Source organism: Abramis brama (assembly GCF_963993115.1).
Source record: "Abramis brama genome assembly, chromosome: 1".
Lineage (NCBI taxonomy): Eukaryota > Metazoa > Chordata > Actinopteri > Cypriniformes > Leuciscidae > Abramis > Abramis brama.
The window spans coordinates 3,830,013-3,844,141 of record NC_139963.1 but is presented as its reverse complement, the minus strand read 5'-3'; positions in this window follow the sequence as shown (position 1 = coordinate 3,844,141).

The window sequence follows — 14,129 nt, the reverse complement described above, 5'->3', positions numbered from 1 at the left end:
GCTCATAAAACTTTAGTAACTGTAAACACTTCTTGAGTTACATACACAAATAACATCTGCACATTAACTTATGTTATATGACTCATACGTGTACACATAAGATATATGAATACATACACACCTGTATTCCATAGCCTGTTTCACATAAAGGCAATATATGATTTACATATTATGTGGAAAGAAGTGTGTGTACAGAATAAATCAATAAAGATTCACATAAATGTCACTCTCATTACTCACATAACTAGAAAGATGACAAATGTGTCACTTAAACACACAGAATGCATAAACTAAAATCCAACGCCATTTTACATACACCACTTCACCCTGATTGCCTCGTGTCACTCATTAAACATGTGCGCAAAGCACTCAAAATGGCGATTGAATTGTTAATGCACAGATAATACTCAACTACTCAATTAAAACACAAAAATAACAAGCAACCTCGCACTACCAATGCACTCAAACATCACAACAATGCTGTATGACTTAATACTTTTGAATGCATAACTAAATAAATCGTTTGCATTTGAGACCCTCGAGTTAATTCAATTTGTATAAAACACATTAGAACATGAAAAAGTTACTCCAAACACTTTCACAATTACGTTCCTAAACCTTCCTATAGTAATGTGAACAATCAGAAGAACGTTTAAAGTGCATATTATTTTACCTGTGAATAAATAAAGAGACAGACAAAATGAGTGTCGTTCCTTTGGTGCGTTAGTTTACTTCTGAGATCGCACCCGGGAAAAAGCTAGTCTCTATAGTGTGCTTCACAGGAGCGCTCAAGCGCCATCCGCTGGCGTGGCGGTGAACTGATTCTGAACTATTGGTGTTCACATAAAAAAAATAGGGAGGTATAGGTTTTCAATTAATTATTGAATAAACATTTTAACACCCTTTACAATCACAAACAACCGCTAACAAATCTGGATAAACAGAATCACACAAGAATTAGACAAAATACAAATCAACAAATAAAGGAGAAAGATGTGTGTATTAACTTTCTTACTTTGTAATGTTTTTTTTTTTTTTTGTCCCATTATTTTTTTTGCCTGTATGGGAGTTACCTTCCCCAGCAGACCCATTTTCTCCAGAACTGCTCTAAAAAAGCAGAAAAAGGTACTTATGAAAAATATTAACACAGGGGTGCAATCTTAATATTACTGCATTGTTAACACTGTAAAATATGACACATCAGGACATGCATACAAAATACTTCAGAAATCATATTTCTGGATACTCAAATTTGGTTAAAACCTTTGTAGACATAGCTTGCATGACAGCACTACACAAACACATAGAAGTGAAACCCCATTGCCTTATCTACTGCTTTTCTTATCGTTGTGGGCTTTATAGGGTGAGTGATATTTCTTATAATACACAAGTGAGACAGACTAGTGCAAATATTATAAATAGGTTGTTGTCTTTCCTTCAAGCCACGCTGGCGGAGTTTTTCGCCCTCGTAAAGAAATTGTCATTTTCAGACCACAATTTAATAAATTGAGTTGTCTGCTCCCTGAAACAATTATTAAACTAATATTAGAAAAAATTCTGCCTTCAGAATTTACAAGTTCTGCCTGAAACCACCTGAGAAATGAAGCCACGAAAAACTTGTGGCTTTTAACTGTGGTTTCGCTACCTATTTGAGTAAATGAAAACATAATACTTACATTTAAATGTGAATTTGCCGTTCACCACCGAACTCTCGGACGCAATTTTTTTAAAATAAAAATGCTGTCGTCACCGGCGCGCAATCACTTATGTGGTAGAATAGGGTAGGGTAGGCCACTAAGGATCCATTTATGTATCCTTCCTTTCACGGGGAAACGAAAAGCGCATTTGGCGTCGAATCAGGGAAGCCATCTTGGATTGGTCACCTCACCAAATGGGTGTGAACTAATAGGACCTTTAAGAGTGTCTGACTAGTTCAGATCTTGGTGAATATATATTACTAGTGTCTGCCACCCTCAAAGACAGCTCAGGAGACCCAGACGGCACGAGCCATTTGGTCAAAGACTATAGAGACAAACTCTAATACACAAAGGACATTTACTCCATTCTTACCCACAAACTTTCACAAATATTTATAGTATTTCTTCTGTGTTTTATGCATGTCCCTATGTTTTATTAGTTATGACTAGTTATGATTCTTTAGTTATGTTAGAGTAACTTCAAATGTTGATATCCAAAGATGATGCATCACTCTTCAAATCCCCTCTTTCTTGGTATCAAAATAATCCTCTTTTGATTTTATAATCAATGGTGTACAACATATTAAGATAAATTGCATCATAAATATTTTTACCATACTTTTGTGTAAAGACTGCACAAATTCTCCATGCCAGCATGAACATGCAAATGGGGATAAGATGAGCAAAGACTTTCTCCCGGTCATCTTTGATTGGTCACTTCACCAAATGGGTGTGAAGTGATAGGACCTTTAAGAGTGTCTGACTAGTTCAGATCTTGGTGAATATATACAGGTATAATTCCATATGAATGGAAACCAATAGAAACAGATTAGGGTTAAAAGAGTCTATAATGTGGACAACATTAACCCGTTCATGAGTGGTCAGGGTTATTTCCCTGATTTTAATGCTCTTAACAACACATCTGAAAGTTTTTTCAGATGTCCACTTGACTGGACAGTCTATGTTTTTGGTTTTAACTGAAGAGATACAGTAATAACACAGCAATACTGTGTGTATTTAACAAATCAATTAATAAAATGATATACAATCATGTGAAAACTATAAAATACATACAAAAAATATATAATACAGCTACAATTATTGCAAAAGCAATTGAGTTTGTTCCTGTTCGACGAAGAAGAATGAAGAAGAACTTCATATACAGTGAGTTGAACGTTGCATGTCCGCTCAAGGTTTATTCATTGGTGAATGGATCATCTTCCCGAAATCTCTATCATGTCTCGAGTAATCACTTAATCAGAGGAAAAACCTCAATGAAACAGCTTGTGATCAATGTCACGTAATGTTTTAGTTAGCTAGAAAAATTAACATTTTGCTAAATTATACCATATTATACACCATATTACATAATCATTATAATTTGTACTCTTCTTCGATATTTAAGGTGTTATTGGAATAAATCTGTAAAGTAATGTCTCTATATTAATGATCGTGAGCCAGCAGTGAGATTAAAGCGCGTGATGCTCTGTGGGTTTTAGGAAAAAGTCAAACATGAATACACTTCTTCAAACCTTTAGTGAACGAGTGTGAGAACAGGTCAGATGAGTTGGACATGTGACACACACACACACACACACACACACACAACTAAAGCTCTTCCTTTGACCCTTCCTCTTCTTGTGAGTCTGTTGGACACTTCAATGACTCATTGGTTTTGTGGTCCAGGGTCACAAATGTAAATATTATCAGTAAAATAATAATGTTTTCTGGTTGAGATTTGCACATGGAGGACTTGTTATACTCTCACTGACAGAAGCTTTTACTTAGTATCGACCCGATCTGCTCATAAAGTCATTACACCAGTACGGATGCAGTAAATTAAATCAGAATATTAGATCAAATGCTTTTCCTGAAACCTGAGCATATATATCGAGTGGATTGTAATGTATCTCAAGTGTTCACAGTAAACAGAATGAGAATATGAATGCACACTGACAATAAATGTCACAATATAATCCAATGTTTGAATGTATTCAATAACATTTTATATATAATATAGAAAACAGTGTAAAACAAAAAAAATAAATAGCAAAAAAGTAACTCACTTGATTAAAAATCATACATTTATAATATTTTTTTATGCATGACATGATGCATGAATTATTGTCAGAAATATGTACACTTATTTGCAACATGGAGATACAATTTTAAGCTTGAATCTTATGCATTTTGAAAATATATATATATATTTTTTTAATATATTTCAATCTATTCAACTGTTTTTCATATATAGTTGAATATATTGCATTTATGGGGAATAACTTCCCAAACACTCAAATGTATTCTTATTTTTATTTTTTATTGCAAATGAAAGGATACAGACATTAACAGTGAGAAGAGAAAAAAATTAATAATAAAAAACAAGGGGGGTATACGGACATCAAAAGAGATTATTGAATTAGGCTACACAAATCAATACAATATTACATTTTGCCAATATAAAAAATAAAAGGTTCTTTAAAACAGACTCAATGATATTATTTGTTTTAGAAACCTTTGAGTTTAAAGGTTTTGACGTTTTCTTAAAGGAAGAAAAAAGGGACTTTATATCAGAGGAGAATATTCTAAAATCAGGATTACATTGAATGGTTCTGGCTTCATGAAGATGAAACTTGCCCAGAAGACAAATTAATAATACCGTATAATCAAGATTAACATCGTTAGAATGAAAATTTGGCAAAAGATTTTATAGATTCTGTTTTTTGTACCAATTTGTTCCAACAGCACAAAACTAACAAGGTAACTTCTGACTAGAGAGGTTTAGAGAACGGGCACTGATAATATAAATGTAGGATAGATTCTTCTTCAATACTGCAAAAGGAACATACAAAGAAAGAAGATACATTCTCAGAAAATCTGAGAAAAAGGGTAATATCTATGAACAATTTTTAAAAGGAGCTCTTTAATTTTATAAGGGATAAAAAGTTTGTGAGAAAATGTCCATAAGTTATTTAAATCAGAGTTTGGATATCAGATTCTCCGTTTAGATCGTTCTTTAGGTTAGTGGAGTTGAAGAAAGAGCATTTCTAATAAAGAAGTTGTTGCATTTTTATCTAATGCATTAACACCATTGATTGCAAAAGTAGGAATATAGTTGTTTAAACCGTCGTATCTTAAATACGTTTTAATCAAGGTTCTCAAACTGACAGGAATACTTTTAGTCACCTTTTTAAAATCTCTTACTGAAATCACAGCGACTTTCAGAGACAAACTCAGAAAAAGAAAGAGTTTATTTTTATTTTTTAAGAAAAAGAAAGAAGGTCTCCTTGAGCACTGAACAAATCAGAAACAAAAATAATATTTTGATCCACCCCTTCTTTGAAAAAAAAGTGATTTGTTTCCACACAGTACATTTTCATTATTTCAAATAATACACGTGTGTAGGGAGAAGTTATGTCTGAAAGCAATCTTCCAGAATTGTAGAGCTTGTTTATGAAAATTTTAGAGTTTAATAGGTAATTTGCTGCACTTAAAATTACAAGATAATAAAAATTAAAGGTCACCACAGTGTTTAAAGATTAAGTTTAACTCCTTGTAACTTTTTATCAAAGATTTCCTTTGAACACATTCTGTTTTATTTTTCCAAATAAAATGGAATAGCAGAGAGTCAATAGATTTAATCGTTTTTTAATCAACATATAGGGAAAGAGCCGGGTAAACTAGGCGTGAAATGCCCTAACCCAGCCAGCAACAGTATTTTTTGGGTTTTATCAAACCATGGTTGAACATTGCTAATGAAGACGTTCTGAACCTGATCTGCAAATATCGACCCCAGGATATTTTACCTGATGTTTAACTTTGATACCATCAACATAAACTTTATCTGAATCATTCAAAATTTAACTTTTCGTAGGATTTACCACCAATCCAGAAGCTTTGGAGAAAAGATTAAAACTGGTTAGGGCACCAGAGACTTGTGAATCATTTTTAAGAAAGAGCCAAGTATCGTCAGCTAACTGACTAATTATTAAAATATTCTCTCCAATATTTATACCCTCAATATTTGAGTGTTTTATATAGACACTTAGAAGCTCAGGGGCCAATAGAAAAAGAAAAGGAGAGATGGGGCATCCCTGGCGAATACCTCGACCCACGGGAAATCGGGGAGAAGTGCCGGAAGCTGAGGAGACACAACTGTTAATCCCATTATAAAGAGTAAAAATCATGTTGATAAAGGAACTACCAAAACCAAACTTAGAAAGGGCTTCACAAATAAAGGAATGCTCAATGCTTTATAGAAGTCGATAAACAAAATGAAAGCCTCTTCGTTTATAAATTCAGAATAATCTAGAATATCGATAATGAATCTAATATTATTAGAGATATGTCTACCTTTTAGAAAACCAGATTGAGTGTTAGAAATTATGTCTGCCAAACAAGGCTTGAGCTTTTCATCATATATAGAAGCCAATAACTTATAATCAGAGTTCAAAAGGGTGATCGGGCGCCAGTTATCTAAACATGGTCATTAGGCTTGGGTAGAAGAGAGATGAGACCTTCTTTCATTGGTTTTGCCAATTCACCTTTCATTGAACACTTAATAAGGGCTTCGTAAAGAAGGTAACCCATCTGGCCCTGGGGATTTATTACTTGCCATTATTTTTACTATATAATAAAGATAATCTATATTAAAGGGATCCTCACAAATTTTTCTGTTTTGGTCATTAATTTTAGGAATAACTGATTGAATCTTATGAAAAAACAAAGATGAAGCAAATTTGCAATTGAATTTGAATTTGATCAAATTTAAAAACATGGGAAGAAATCACTGAGGGTATATTAGATAACGTATTATTAATATATAGAGAAGGTTTTTTTTTATTATTACTGCCACATTTCTTCTCTATGTAGGCAGATTTTTTTTCCCCCAATCTCAAGCCATTTTGATCTTGATCTAATAAATGCGTCCCTTGCTTTTTCTAGAAAGAGATCATCCAGACTGGCTTGTGGAGTATAAAGAGATTCCTTGTCATCCTCACCCGGATTATGGTTCTTTAACATTTCATTAATTTTTTTAAAATAAATCTGTAATTTCCTTATTTTTAACAGACATTCTATTTTTTCCCAAATTTAACAGAGAATTTCCTACATTCATATTTAAATAGCTCCCATATTAGCCTGAGATTTAACACTCTCTGCTATTTCCTCAATCTCCTGACAATTTAACTTCCAGTACCCAGGGTTTACTTTTCTTCTCCGCTTGGACTAATCGTCAGATAATGTCAATTACTGCATGATCTGTTAGAGGTGAGGGTGAAATTTCTGCTGATACCAAAAATGAAATGAAAGAGTCCGATATCAGCCACAGGTCTATACGTGATTTTTGATAAAAATCGGATTTAAACCAAGTGTATATCAGGGTTTAAATATCTATGTGCATCGATCAGGTTCAGACATTGACTGAGATTTGCTATTAGACACATTTCTATGCGGAAATCTATCAGCAACTAAATCTGGAGCCTCATTGAAATCGCCACCAAATAATATAAAGGCAGAGGGATATTTAAGTTTTAAATTACTTATATAAATGACTATACTATCAAGTAGTTTTGTTGTTTGCAGAACTGTTGAACCCATATATGTTAATAATTATAAAAGAATTGCTATCCAAGTGAACAATGAGATAATCCACCATCCAATCCCTGAAGAAAGCCTTTCTATAACATTTCCTTGAAATCCACTATTCAGTAATATAGCGACCCCACCTGACGAAGTGGAGTTATGAAAGTAGGCAATAGTGCTACCCCACTGGTTACGCCAGCATTTTTCATCGTTTACACAAGAGCGTGTTTCTTGCAAAAAATATATGTCCCTTTTCATGGATTTACAAAACAAAAATAAAGCTTTTCGCTTGTTTAAGTGCCCCGAACATTCAAAAAGAAATGTGACCTAAACATAAAATCAGAGCTCAAACTCTGAGTGATACACCTATCAGAAACAAGTACAGTAACTAAATGCTTCTTAGAAGAAATGCAGAGCTTACGGCTCGAATTCCCAATAAAAAATTAGGATAAATAAATGAATAAAATAAATGAAACAGACTGTTGTTTTTTTTAGTTGAACATATGGTTTATTATAACAAACTTTTTATATATATATATATATATATATATATATATATATATATATATAAAATGTTTATGGAAGTATGAGTCTACCTTTTGAAAAAATAAGACAAGTTATTTCTTAAGAGTTATTTCTCTTTAGATTAGACAAGAATAAACCACACTGTCCTTCCTCTTGAACAGCATACATGGGAGAGCAAAAAGTGCAGGCCATGTTTGTTAATATTTTCACAGCAGCATTTCTGTGCTTTTTTCAGGCCAGGTAATGATGAAGAAATGTAAGTATGTTGAGATTTTCAGGGATCATTCTTGACTGCTGATGGCCATGCCAGTGGGTCAGTGTCAGAGCTGATGGTTGGAGGAGACTTGAACATCTTCATTTCAGACTGCACCTAATCACTGACAGTTTCATTTCCTGAGGTTGCCTTGTTCTGCCTAGATGAAGTGATTCGCTGTAGCAAACCAGACAGACTTTCTTCTTTATTTTTAGTGGTGGTGGTGTGTTACTGCTGCTTCCCTCTCCTGCACACTTTTCTTCTCTTTCTGCTTGAGGATGTTCTCTATCAAGAGGAACTGCTGTTGCAAGATTCACAGCTTCTTCCACACATCCCTCAACTGTGTCATCCAGGATTTTACAGAAGCTTCCCTGAAATCAGGCATCCACAAAGCTGGAGATCTGTAGCACTCGTTCCACCATCTTTGTGTATCTCCCTTGCATGTCTTCTCTCATTACTTGCTTCATCTGTCTGATGAGTAGACTGTCTTCAGCTTGCTCAGAGAGGATTTCACTGCCAATGTGCTCCAGTACCGGTGTGAGTGAGGACAGTGCGACCCGTTTCTCAGATGCCAGGGCAACAGTGAGGTCATAGAGGGGTTGAAGGAGCTGGTTGACATTCTCAAGTGTGGCAATGTCATTATCTTTTGGCATGAGATGCCATGTGTTCCTGTCATTAGCCAGGACTGCACAGACAGCCCGTTGTTGCTCCAGGAACCTGGAGATCATCTCATAAGTTGATCCCCACCTTGTTACCACTGTCATTGTTAACTTTCTGTATGAAACATGTTTTGTGTCACTTATACACTCACGGACATCAAAAATCAGCATATGAAACACAACAATGGAGACATTCTTCATGCCAGCATACAAAGCACATTCATTGCTCCCAGCATGCATTGCGGCATGAATAAATTATGCATATTAATTATTTTTTGATTGTCACCATGTTGGGGTTTTTGTTGCTGATGTCTAAGTGTGTCGTTTTGAACTTTTCAATAAATTTGGACAATCTTGCACAACTTTCTTCAGTGTTACAAATGATTTTTATCACATCTTTTGAGTTTATTACTTTCTTCTACTACATTTACTAAAAAATACAGTAAATGCAGTTGTTTAATTGCTCAACCACTTTAATTGCAGTCCTTTGTTATTAAAACAAACTTGTTGATCTGCTTTATCAATGCAGAAATGTACTCCTTCACGCGCTCCCACGCCAGCTGAAGCCTCGCTGAAGTGCGCTCCATAACACCCAACAACTCATCATACGTGGGGGCAGGGAGGCTGTGAGGGTTTAGGTTGTACCTCTTCTTCATCCTCATTAGCCCTCTCCTGCTCTCTCGGGCAGAGCACTCGCTGCTGGATCAGAGGATGTAAGGATAACACATCCCTCGCAAGCTTCTGACGGGTGTGAGAGAGAAACGCCTCCATCTGGGAACCCCATGATCCGAGTCTCCGCAGCGCCTCAGCACGAGCCGGACCCGAACCACTGGGCCCAGATGCCTGTCCCTCTTCCCACGAGAAATCTAAGAGGAAAACTCTCACATTCTGCACAATCAGGTCTCTCAATAGCTGATTGTGCGTGCTCTTCGTCCAAACAATAAACGCACAAGTTGTACACACTTGAAACGTACACACTTGACCCACACACTTGAAACGCTTGTCACTTGCCATAATTCTTACCTTTTTCAGGTGATTGCAAATCAAGACAAAACAGTCACTTCAGACAAAAAGAGAATGACATGTTTTCTAGGCGCCCCTTTGTCGCACTAGTTGTGACGTCATAGGCTGTTGCCGGTCAAATTCGCTTGGCGTGATTGGATAGTTTTTCAGACACCGGTTCACGGTTCCCCAATTTTCATTTCTCTACAAAATGTTCGCAAATTACTGCACAGTGTGTACCTCAGGGGTGCCCAATCCTGCTCCTGCCGATCGACTGTCCTGCACAGTTCATCTCCAACCCTAATCAAACACACCTGCCTTTAATTTTCAAGCGATCCTGAAGACCTTAATTGGTTGCTTCAGGTGTGTTTGATTAGGGTTGGAGATAAACTGTGCAGGACAGTCGATCGGCAGGAGCAGGATTGGGCACCCCTGGTGTACCTTATGTGCGCTGATACGCGGTGGCCGGACCATCATTCTATCCAACGTTACATAACCAATCAAACTTCATTCTAACGTTCTTAACTTTAAAGCAGATTTTAGATTGGTTAATATTAGCTGTCAATCACTCCTACTCTCTTTCACTGCGCTCCGTTGTCACGTGACAGGGAGCCGACTACCGCCCGAAATTTAAAAGGCTGAATAAGAGAGAAGATGAAACGAACTCTGACAGATTTCTTTTGTAAAACATCTCCTAAAGTCACAAAAAATCCTGGAGTTGGTGATGTAGTTAATGTGGATCCACCAGCTGAAAAGAAATCGTACAGCTTTCGGAGCGAGTGGCTAAAAGATTTCGAGTGGCTCCGCTATGCTGATGGTTCAATGCATTGCGTTCACTGTAAAGCCTGTGGGACAGAGTTTGCAGGTAACACAGCGTTCGCAACTGAATCAACACATTTTAAGCGTGAGAGCTTGGTTAAACATGGAGAGAGTGCCAAGCACACAAAATGCAGAGACAAGTGTTTGCCAAACAAATCAGCCTCATCAGGTTCGATTATTCAGGCTTTTAATCGCCAGGGTGATGCTGGTCGTTCCGCTAAATTGCTGGAACACTGGAATGCTGGAACGCCTTCACTAAATTTAAGCCTATGTTGCAGCTCATGAAAAAGATCGCAATTAACATGACGTATGCAAATGACAAATCACGCGCCAATATCATCGGGGTGATAGCAGATTCTATCTGCGAGAACACCGTAGTTAAAGTATCGTCAGCTCAGTACATCTCTTTCATTATCGATGGAGACACCGACCTGTCTGTCAAGGAGTGTGAGATCGTGTATGTCCGCGTCCTGCTTGATGGACAGCTGACAAACATCCTTGTCGGACATGTTGAGGTGGAACACGCCAATGCTGATGGTGAGGATGTTTTTATTAATACATAGCTTATTTAGTATTATATAGCAATATAGGAGTAATATCATAATAAATACTTTGCTTGTTTCATTAATGGATGAATCAGCGTTTTTTGAACGAATCTCTTGAATGAATGATTCAATAACAAATACATTGAAGTCACTTGTCGCCACCTAGTGGTGTAACAATGTAATCGATGCAATAGTTATTTAAAAGCTCCATGTTACTTTTAAAAGGTGCTATTCTCTATTTTGATAGCTTCTGTAGACGTCAGTGTTTATATCCAAATTATAATCTTTAATTCTAGTTCCAATTCAAGTTCTCCTGTGATAATAATAATATTTGTAACACAGAAACAATACTGTGTAGTTGAATATACTCTGTGATTTTTGTCAAAGTTTTAATAGACATGTTTAATAGGCGAAACGTTGTTGTTTAGGAATTATATTGCAGTCTTAGCTCTAGTAATTGGATTTATTCATTAAATGTAATTGATAAATTATTAGCGCTGTGTAAAGAACTGTATAAACAGTATTTAAACTAATGGGAATTATTTTAGGAATCTAAGTCAGCATTCGCTGGTCTTGGAGAGTCATGCCAGGACTGGCTCCAGAAGACAGTGGCCATGGGAGCTGATGGTGCAGCCGTGAATCTTGGGAGGAAGGGAGGAGTATCAACAAAACTCCAAGAGGAGATGGGAAAGCACATCATCCCATTTCACTGCATGCCTCATAGGTGAGCTGATAATGGTCATTAACTAAAAAACTAAAAAAAACTAAGGCTCTCTGTCTTGATTGCAAACTGAAATGTCAGATTTGTTCAGTATCACTATTATAGACTGGAGCTTGCCCTACTGTTGCCCAGAAGGATTCACCTTGGGTAGGCAATGTGTACAACCTGCTCCACTTAATTTGGAAGACTAACCACTTCAGTTCAAAATCCAGAAGGGAGTTAAAACGCCTTGGAGTTGAACTGGATGTGTCGGTGGGTTGAAGTGGAGTCAAGGGGACAAGATGGTTGCCACATGTATCCAGGGCATTGGATGTGCTTCTGAAGCAAGGGAAGGAGGGGACCCTGGAAGATGCTGGGCAGTACACAGCTGTATACGCTCATACGGACCACCTGGCTGCATCATCAACCAATGCGGATATAGCTGGCCGAGCAAAGCATGTCAGTGTAAACTATAGGTGGAAATGTGGATATCGCCCCTGTACAGTGAGTTAAAGGGAGGGGAGGGTATAAATGTGCTGTGTTCTTCTATGCAGGTCAAAGAGACCATGGAGGATGGCTCATTCCTGGCATTCTGCCATTTCTTGGCAGATTTGTTTTCTGCCATCAGTAAATAAAGCCTATTACTGCAAAGAAATGATGTGATCCTCCCCTAGGTAAGCTTTAACTAGTGGTCACATAATAAATCATCATTATTTTGACATACTTTGCCATGTTAAGAGAACAACAAAGTTATGTCTAGATGGAATCACATTAACAGGCAGTCAGCAGCTTGAGGAACCTGATCCTCAACACTGAGGCAATGGCTCTGAGGCCATGTCCAAGAGTCAAGTCAAGTTTATTTATATAGCGCTTTTCACAATACAGATTGTATCAAAGCAGCTTCACAGTATTAAATTAAAATAATACATCAATGTTTGTTTCTAGTGGAAAACGTCCACGTTTGGTAATGCTGATCAATAGTATTGTTGATTGATTAATTAAATTAAATATCCCCAACTGAGCAAGCCAAAGGCAACAGTGGCAAGGAACTGAAAAACTCCATCAGGTGACCTAATGGAGGAAAAAACCCAGGCTCAGTCGGGGTCCAGTTCTCCTCTGGCGTTTATGAACTAGAGGTCGGATTTAACTGTAAGATTAAAAGTATTATATGAATGCCTGGCTGAAGAGATGCATCTTTAATCTAGTTTTAAACTGGGAGAGCGAGTCTGAGCAACGGACAGTATCAGGAAGACTATTCCAGAGTTTTGGAGCTAAATGTGAAAATGCTCTCCCTCCTTTGGTGGACCTGTATAGAGGCAGGCTAGCTTCCTTCCACGCAGCCATGAAAAGGCAGAGTTCATTCTCAATTGTCAAGGGAGTCCCTTTGAGGAGAGGAGAGGCAGGGAATATGGCTACGGATGGGCCAATCAGTCGGATTGCTCCCAGACTGCAGAAGCAGATAGAGACCACTGTCGCTGCAATCGTTAGACAGCTCCGTCTCCGGTTCAGCAGACTACTTTGTATGTTATTAAGATCAGGATGGTTAACATTATATGTAAATTACATACTTTTGATGACCTGCACTAAAATAAATCACTATCTTTAAAAAACTAAAGGTCATTTACCAACTTTATTCCACTCAGTTTGCACTTTAGTAATAAAAAACAAAATAGAATTATTATAGAAACATCTTTTTACGTCTACTTTAGGTCAGGAGGGACATGCAGCAACCACAGCGGTCCGATGCTTTCAGCTGTTCAGCCATGAGGTTTGGCCAGAGACAGTCGAGGAGTTGGTTGATTATGGAAATGAGGAGGTCCACTTCTTGTTGGACCATTTTAAAGTTGTACTGGAAAGGTAATTCATGGGTAATAATGAAAATATAGACTTTTGATCGCTTTTTGTTAAAAGCTTTAATCATTTAAGAGCCCAACCAGTTACAGTTGGATTGTATCCAAGTAAGGAATGGCTGTGACTTTGCCCTTGCTGAGGAGGAGTTTCAGGCCTCGAAAACTCTGGCGTTCATGTCCTTCATAGACAAGAGCTACTACAGGTTAGGGGAAGTCCTTCTGACCAAGGAACCCTATTGTTCAGATTTACAAGTAGGCTATGTAATATAATGTCTAAGTAGTTTGATGATCAATATATTTTAGATCGTTATCATTATTGCATTATTTTATGCTGTCGCTGAATGCTTCTACCCTGACAATGAAGTTTAAATGATTTTTGTTTCAGAATATCCTTCATCATGCTGATCCTTCCTGTGTCTTCGGCACAGTGTGAGAGAGGGATCTCTGTACAGAAGCGGATCAAGTCAGACATTAGATCTTCATTACACCCTAAAAC